Here is an 8,140-nt window from a genome sequence, read left to right as displayed (position 1 = left end):
ATAATCTTGGAAATAAGAGATTTCCATAAACGTTCTCTCTAAAATAAGGTCACGTTCTTTGAGGTAGAGGTTCTGTGCCTTGTGGAAGGAAAGCCACTTCATAAAGCAGCACAAGAATAGCCAGTTATTGAAAGGGCCATTATAAAATTACTAGCCAATGGTATTTGCTGCTCTTACAATTTGTCAATCCATTCATCCCTAGGAAAAAGATAGCATAAAAGAGAGGTCTGTTCATAGGTAGAAGCAGTTTGTGGGAAAGCTTTGGAAATGTAGAACCATTGTTTTTGATGACCATAAGAAAAAAAGAGGGTGCAAGAGGGCAGCACTATGAAGGGACCCTGGAATAACAGCACAAAGCGAGTTAGATTCAAAGAGTGGAGTAGACCTTTGTCTAAGGGGCTTATCCTGACAAATTCAACTTTGAAGGCAGCCCGGGTCATTCTTGGAAGAGGCTATTCTTTGTCTCCAGTGACCCCAGAGACACCATATAAAGATGGGGTGATGATGCCGCAGCCGGGACCAGGTCCCAGTTGCGGTGGACAGGACAGAAGGGACTGGATGGGGCAGCAGGCTGGGGCGCCACCAGGTACAAGCAAAGCCCAGGGATACGGCCCCTCCTCTCCGTCCCGGCTGCTCGCTGCGCCCCCTCCGGGCCGTGCAGGCTCCGGCTCCCGCGCCGGGGCTGCCTCTCACGGATTTCATCCTGGTGGGAGGCAGTGCCCAGAGCCTCTTTTTCCTTATCTCACAAAACCCTAAAAGCCAAGCCCCTACAACCAGCAGACAAAACTGCTCCCCGAGCTTCGGCTCTTTCCTGCTTTCCAGGCGTGTCTCCGGCAATAACTTACTTAGTGGCACGGGGAGAAAGGTGGGGACTGGGGGGTCGGGAGCCGAAACCCAAAAGATTCCCCCAGCATGAAGCACCCACGTTTCCAGTGTCATGTTGGAGGGGGATGCTTGTTGGTTTGTGCCTAGCCCACCCCCACCAAGCCCGGTCCTCGGCGCACTGAGACGCTAGCGGGTGTGGGCGGCGGGATGGGCGTCTCTGGGTCTGTGGCTCTGTCCTGCCCGCCCCCGCCCCTTCCTCCCGGACCGCGCCGGCGCTGTGCGGCCTTTTCCCCAGCACGCGGCGCTGCGCTCGCTTTTATCTTGGAGCCGCGTCGCTTCGTGCGCTGCCAGCGGGGTTGAGCCAGTCGGCTGGAATTGAGTAGCATTCATTGAATCTGCGGATTTCATGACGTCTCTCTGCGTGGTCCATCACTTTTCTCCTAACCGGGGATTTTTTTTTTACTTCTGCCACTCTTATCTTTCCCCGCTTTATTCCACCCAGTCTCCCTCCCCCGTCCCTGCCCAAACGCGTGCCCCTCCGCCCCTCCTTTGGCCCCGGTGCCCAGCCCTGCTCTCCGCGCTCGGCCGGAGGGAGCCAGTCCGGAGACGGCTGCACCTGGCTGGAGAGGCTGGGCGGGCGGAGGGGTGGAGACCCGCGGGCGCCGGGAAGCCGGACCTGGAGCAGGAGCAGCTGCGAGCAGAATGGAGTCTCCTAACAGCCTCTCGGGGCTGATGTGAAATTTGACCACCTGATTCCAGTTTTTTTCTTTTCCTTTTCTTTTTTGCATTTCCTTCCCTCGCCATCCGCCGTGTAGTGAATTCTTCAGTCTTGCTCCGTTTCGAGAGAGGAGATCATGATTGAGTGAAGCCACCCCGTCCGCAGCCAGGTAAGCGGTGCGCTGAGCTGATCGCAGGCGAGGAGCTGGCGTCCACCTGGGCGAGGCGTTCCGTGCTCTCGGGTCCCCGCTTCCCCGCGTCCCCTTCCCCAGCTCCGCCGTCGCCCCAGGCATCTCCACTCTCATGAGAAACATTGTACCCAAGTCAGCCGAAAGGCGAGGGAGAAGCCGGTTACATAACAGAAGGGGAATCTGTTTCATACGGTTTTCATTAGCGACTGAAACTCGCACGGGGGGCGGGGGGAGGAGGGGTCTGCATCCTTGGGCTCGCAGAAACCCAGTCAGTTATTGCAGACATCATTTCAACATCCGCTGGCAAAGACGAAATGCACTGATTAACTGGCAGGGGCGGCTTGTGGTGTAGTCATTTACAGTTGGGAAAAGCCCATTGTCTTTGTGGAAGGCAGTCTTCTTGTTCTGCTTTGCATGGAGAGGAGACAACACGAGAGGGAGGAAAAGTGAGGGTTGGGGACAAACATGCGGAGAATGGGAAACAGAATACTGTAACTCCTAACTGTTCTCTATCCGTAAAACCGAAGATGTGATATGAATCACATATCGAAGTGAATAGGAAGATCTCCCTAGGAGTAAACTGAATTATTTTGTAATTGGAAGGGAAGAAAAGACGCTTTAGATAAAATGAGATGTGTGTGGCATATAGGGGACTGGGTGGCTGTGGATATTTGCTTCCCTGTGGATATATTTTCATTTTCATCAAGACATTAAGCTTGGATTAGTTTTTAAGTGAAATAACATCAGTATTCCCAAAACCCAATAAAAGCCCAGTGGATCCACAGGTACATCTGTTGTACTAGGTGCAATATGGAGAGATTCTCAGGGGAAAAATATATCTTAATAGAAACAGCCACAGAGATAGGGTGAGGTTAGTGGAAAAATAAAATACCAGAATTTTCCAAAGAATTCCGCCTCCAAAAAAAAAAAAAAAAGGAAAAGAAAAAAACAAAACAAAACACCACAACTCCAGTGTTTGGGAGTTGGAGATGTATTATATGTTTAGAGTGTTTCCCAACTGCTGTTATCCAAAGTCTGTCGATCCCGGGGAGCCCCACGGTACCGGGGGCAATGCCACATCCTGCTAGCCCTGTTCCTTGCCTGCCTTTCTTTTGCTGAAAAAAACCGGAGAAGGGTGATGTCCAGGAACTGCTTAGGGAGAAAAAAGGGCTTGCTACAGTCAGGGCTGAGCTAACTGAGCTTCGCCCATTTTGCCTGGAGAAAGAGAAAGAGCTCGAGTCTCCATGGCGACCCAGGTGGGAGGGAAGACCGCAGCTCCAGTTACAGGGGAAAAAAATTGGACAAAACTTTCCCGGCTCCAGGCAAGGGAATAAGCCAGCCGAGTGCCCTGTGGCGGGTCCCAGGGCATCAGTTGTGCCCAACTCCCTGACGGCGACGCTCGAGAGGGCGCCCAGAGCTGGTCGGTGTCCCTCAAACCTTCCGTAAGTTGCCCGGGGGCCCGCCGAGGTGGTGGTTCCCGAGCGGGTTCCGGATTCAGCACCAAGGCCAGAGCCCAGGAGCCGCGGGTGCAGCCTCACCGGTCTGCAGCCCCCAGCGAACGGTACCCACTTCTTGGTCGCTGGAGGTCAATCACTTTCTATAAAGAAACGAGTCTTTGGCTCGTGCAGAATCTGGATATCAAATTACCCACGGAATTACGTGAGGCAAAGAAGCTTGCAAATCATCCATTTTATGCATGGCGGTGCATCGGGGAAACTATTCAGGATCAAGAACACTGGGACAGGGAAAGACCTGAGCTGAACTGAGAGTGGAGACAGGATTCCGTCCTCAGGGGGAGAAAAAGGACGTGCGCGCTCACAGACAGACACAGACAGACAGACAGACAGACAGACACACACACACACACACTCTCACACACACTGTGATCCGTCCCTGACGAGGGTTGCTAGTTTCAGCTGAGTCCCTTTGGCTTTCAAAAGCATGCATCCCTTGCCCTCTCATGCTTCTCTCTTTAACTTTTTGTTGGGCATAGATGGCAGAAGGGAGCTGTGGAAGCACCCTGGTCAGCGAGAGGCCAGCCAACCAAGTTCGCTTGTTCGTTCGTGCTTTCTTTTTTTTTTTTTTTTTTTTTGAGATGGAGTCTCGCTCTGTCACCCAGGCTAGAGTGCGGTGGCTCTATCTTGGCTAACTGCAAACTCCGCCTCCTGGTTTCAAGCAATTCTCCTGCCTCAGCCTCCTGAGTAGCTGGGATTACAGGCGCGCACCACCACGCCCAGCTAACTTTTGTATTTTTAGTAGAGATGGGGTTTCACTATGTTGGTCAGGCTGGTCTCGAACTCCTGACCTTGTGATCCGCCTGCCTCAGCCTCCCAGAGTGCTGGGATTACAGACGTGAGCCACCGTGTCCGGCCCAACCAAGTTCTTTCTAAGGGTCCTAGGACTCAAGAGGGTGGAGAAATAGTTTCCTCTCAGTCTAGACCTGGAAGAAATCAAAACGACACTGGTGAGCTCCCAAAAAGGAGAGAGAGTGTGTTAGCAAGATGAGAGCCAGTGATCACATCTTCAAGCCTGTGTGTGAGCAAGGTGGCTACATTTCCTAGGTTGCAGGCATAAGAAACTGAGAAACCAAAAGGAGTCACTTCTCTTAATACAAACAAGGAAGAAACTGCAGGAGGGGAGGATTTATTACCATTCCAGTTCCATTTCAACATTCCCACAGGGAAAACAGGTAAGTCCATCAAGCCCTCTGCTCTCACTTTACCGGAAGCTGGTCTTTGTCCTGCTCTCATCCTTTGTAGTAGGTCCCCCACCACACCACTGTACTGATATGAAGAGGAAAAATAATACAGGAAGGTGACAGTCATATTTTATATGGAATGCCTGTAAGATTGCCATCCAGGTGTTACAAGGTACAATTTGAATTGCAGAGTCCAGGCAAGGTTTGGCAACCGGTTGGAAATGTTGATAATTCTTCACCAGTATCCCTGGCTGCTTTCCTGTTTTGTGGATGCACTCCTGTATGAGGTCTTGAGCTGGTTCTGGTTTGTTATTTTGAATGGTAAACAAGATATGATCCTGGTTTTCCTTGCTGGGCTTTCCAAGTGTGATATGTTGTTTCTAAAGATATTGCATGCTGAGCACTCAGGATGTGGTTAAAGCCGTGTGTTTATACCTTCCAGTCTTTTCAAATGATTGCTAGTGAAGACAGAGCAATCTATTTCAAACCTAAGCAAAAGGATGAGTTATTACACTATTTCTTACATTTCAGTTCCTGATAGGTATTGGCAAGTTTATCCGTAATTTGGTTGATGAAAGGGTTGCTACCTAAAGTAGACAGAAGAAGTGATGCATGGAGTATTAAACAAAGCAGCTGTTCCCTGGGCTTTGTTCCGCCTGATATTATCAGCAGAAGGGAAGTAGACATTCATTATGAGGATGAAGCTATACAAGAATATAGACTGTTAGATAAACAAAGTATTTCTGAGTTCTAAAGTTCAATTTCTCTTATAAATTAAAAAAGGGGGGTGGTGTCAATAATCTAGGTATATGAAATTACTCAGTCAATAATCTTTACTTCTGTTAGATTCCATGCTCACATATTCAGTTCTTATGCACCGAACTATGACTTGCTTTCTTCCTATTGATGAACAAAGTGTCACTATGCCCTTTGCAGTCAATAGCATACTCAAAAATAATTGGTTTACTCATTTCAAATAAGATTTGTTAAGGAGAGCAAATTGTGAAAATTCGCCCCCATTTACTTGGTTGCATTTTGCTATTTAAAAAAAATCATTTTGATACCTCACCTAGGTATTGCCTAAACAATAGTTACCTCATCTAGGTATTGTCTAAACATTGGTATGTAGTGTTTTCCTTTGTGTGACACAGGTCTTTAATACAGAGGACTTACATGAACTGTTTCCCTTGAGAACATAGAAGGACTTTTAATTCAGTCTCGTATTCCTCCCTATCATCTCAGTCTACCTCTACTTTAGAGGGGAAAAAAATTACAATAGTTATTTAAGAAGTGATAGAAAAAAATTCACTGGAGATTAAAAATAAAATACCCTTATGGAGTCTTAACCCCATTCACGGATTTTCGCAGGTAGAAAATGTGCTGTCCTCAAAGGTTTAGTGTTGACCACGTAAACCTTAATGAAAACAAGATAAACCCTCTTCATGGAAAGGCAGGCAGATAAGGTGAAGCTCTTCTCTTTTTCACCAGTTCTTCCTTTATCAAATGATATGTAAGTAATATGGAAATGGAAATGGACCAGAGATAGGCAGAGTAGGAGGAAGGAAGAAAGTGAGGGGAAAAGGCAGTTCCTTATTGCTACCAGCTTTAAAGTGATAATACTTTTCAAAGTAAGGTTGGTTTTTCTAAGTTCATTGTATTAGAACTTTAAGTTTGGTGGAATTAAGATGTTTAAATTCAGTTAATTTGGATGTATAGCTTATTGAGATGGCATTTATTGTTTCTTCACTTTATCTTCAATAATTGACATTTAAGTATTGCTTCATTCTGGAGTTTTACAAAATTATTAAATTTGGTAATACCAGTAAGGGGGAAATTGGCAGTTAAGTTGAAAAATCATCAAAACACTTTTGTTGAATTAGAGTTTTCTTTTTAATTGTAGTAAAAGTGTTTGGAGAGATAGAAAAATAAAATGTAGCTGTTTAGGATAAAAATACATTTTAAAATGCATTTTAAATAATTATTTCTAGAAATAATTAGGCTCCAGTAAAAAGAAGAGATAATCACAATTGCAGTTAATGCTCTAATGGTATTCTGAATTTCCTCTGGCAAAGGACTAGAATATACATATACTTGCTATCATTTTAATAACTTTAAATAATAGTGAATTTATTTTTCTCAAAGAGCAGTCTCATCATTAAAAGAATAGTCTGTATCCTCTCTAAACTGTGGCTTTGATCTAACCACACCTGCTAATCAATTGGAAATATTCATTTATTTATTTGTTACCAAATTGAATTATTGTTTACACAAACCTCAGAGAATGATTTTGTGCAGGGTGCAATGTTTGAATGGTCATTCAGATCTGTATTTTATATGGAATGCAGTAAGGCCATCGATCAATTTTCCCAATTACAATGTGTAAAATTAATCCTAAATTTTAACCAAGTGACTTTTTAATTTATGTCTATACAAATGTATCCAAGTCCGATTAAACCCATTCTCTCCTTGAGTCTCATGTTTATCATTTTTTTCTGTATGGCTGTGCTTAGGACCAGGAATCATTCAGTACTGGTGATTCTTTTAGTGAACAGATTTTGGCTAACGTGCATCACTGATCTTATTCCCAGTCACAGAGATGTGGTTTCCGATATGAAATCCTTACAAAAGGAACCAGAAAGTGCATTGGTAGCTAAAAAGATCTATGTTCTTGCCAACAACTGTTCTGGTGGACTAAATCTGAAGGTAGTATATACAATGTGAGAGACATATCTATAAATTAAGTTTAAATACTGTGGCAGTTTCCTCTTTAAACTTACAGACATCTACTTTTTTCTTATCCATTGATTTTTTTAGTGATGCTCTAAATTCCTCTTGTATCATCTAGCAAGAACTTGTACAAGTTTGACAACGTGCTTGGTAGGCCATATTGCTCTGTGATTAAGACCACAGGCTCTGATGTTTCTCACTAACTGAATCTGCATCAAGGTCTAGGTGTATCTGTCGGTATTTGCTAAGTTTGGTGCAGTAACGGCAACCCCAGCATCTCAGTGGCTTACAAAACAAAGGCGTATTATTCCCTGGAGCTCTGTGCCTCTGCTGGTCAGCTGTGGTTCTGCCCCCTGTGTCTTCTTCATTCTGGAATTCAAGATCAAGAATCGATCTGGTCTGGAACGCTCCATCCCAGTATCAGAGGAAAAGGAGATTCCCAAGTTAAGCAATGGCCCTTAACATTTCTGCTCACATATGGCACAAGTTATCCACTCACATTCCATTGGTCAGACAATTCGCATGTCACACCAGTGCCAATGATCAGTGGGAAGGAGATGTATATTTCTCCCACAGTGAAGCACTGCAAGCCATGCAGCAACAGGTGGAGATACCTAATCTTTCAGGGAGGGCAGAGAACAATTGGAGGCAATTATGTAATCCACTATGCTAACTGTGTGATCTTAATCAACTTTATGCCTTGGTTTCCCTATCATAAAATAACAACAATAAGAGTATTAGTAGGCCGGGCATGGTGGCTCAAGCCTGTAATCCCAGCACTTTGGGAGGCCGAGACGGGTGGATCACGAGGTCAGGAGATCGAGACCATCCTGGCTAACACGGTGAAACCCCGTCTCTACTAAAAAATACAAAAAACTAGCCGGGCATGGTGGCGGGCGCCTGTAGTCCCAGCTACTCACGAGGCTGAGGCAGGAGAATGGCGTGAACCCGGGAGGCGGAGCTTGCAGTGAGCTGAGATTCG

The 8,140-nt window shown here is 45.7% G+C and overlaps 1 protein-coding gene across 1 annotated transcript in view; it reads left to right on the top strand.

Moving 5' to 3' along the window:
* The first annotated feature begins 1,139 nt into the window (after nt 1-1,139).
* KCNJ6 (potassium inwardly rectifying channel subfamily J member 6) overlaps nt 1,140-8,140 on the top strand; it is a 310,318-nt gene continuing 303,317 nt past the window's right edge. The window contains exon 1 of the mRNA XM_003895497.5: nt 1,140-1,712. The gene's annotated coding sequence lies outside the window, so the exon portion shown is untranslated. The remainder of the gene's footprint in view (nt 1,713-8,140) is intronic.

The sequence above is a fragment of the Papio anubis genome, chromosome 4, assembly GCF_008728515.1.
Source record: "Papio anubis isolate 15944 chromosome 4, Panubis1.0, whole genome shotgun sequence".
NCBI lineage: Eukaryota > Metazoa > Chordata > Mammalia > Primates > Cercopithecidae > Papio > Papio anubis.
Note: the sequence above shows the minus strand (reverse complement) of the source record. Positions and strands in the feature narration are given on the sequence as shown.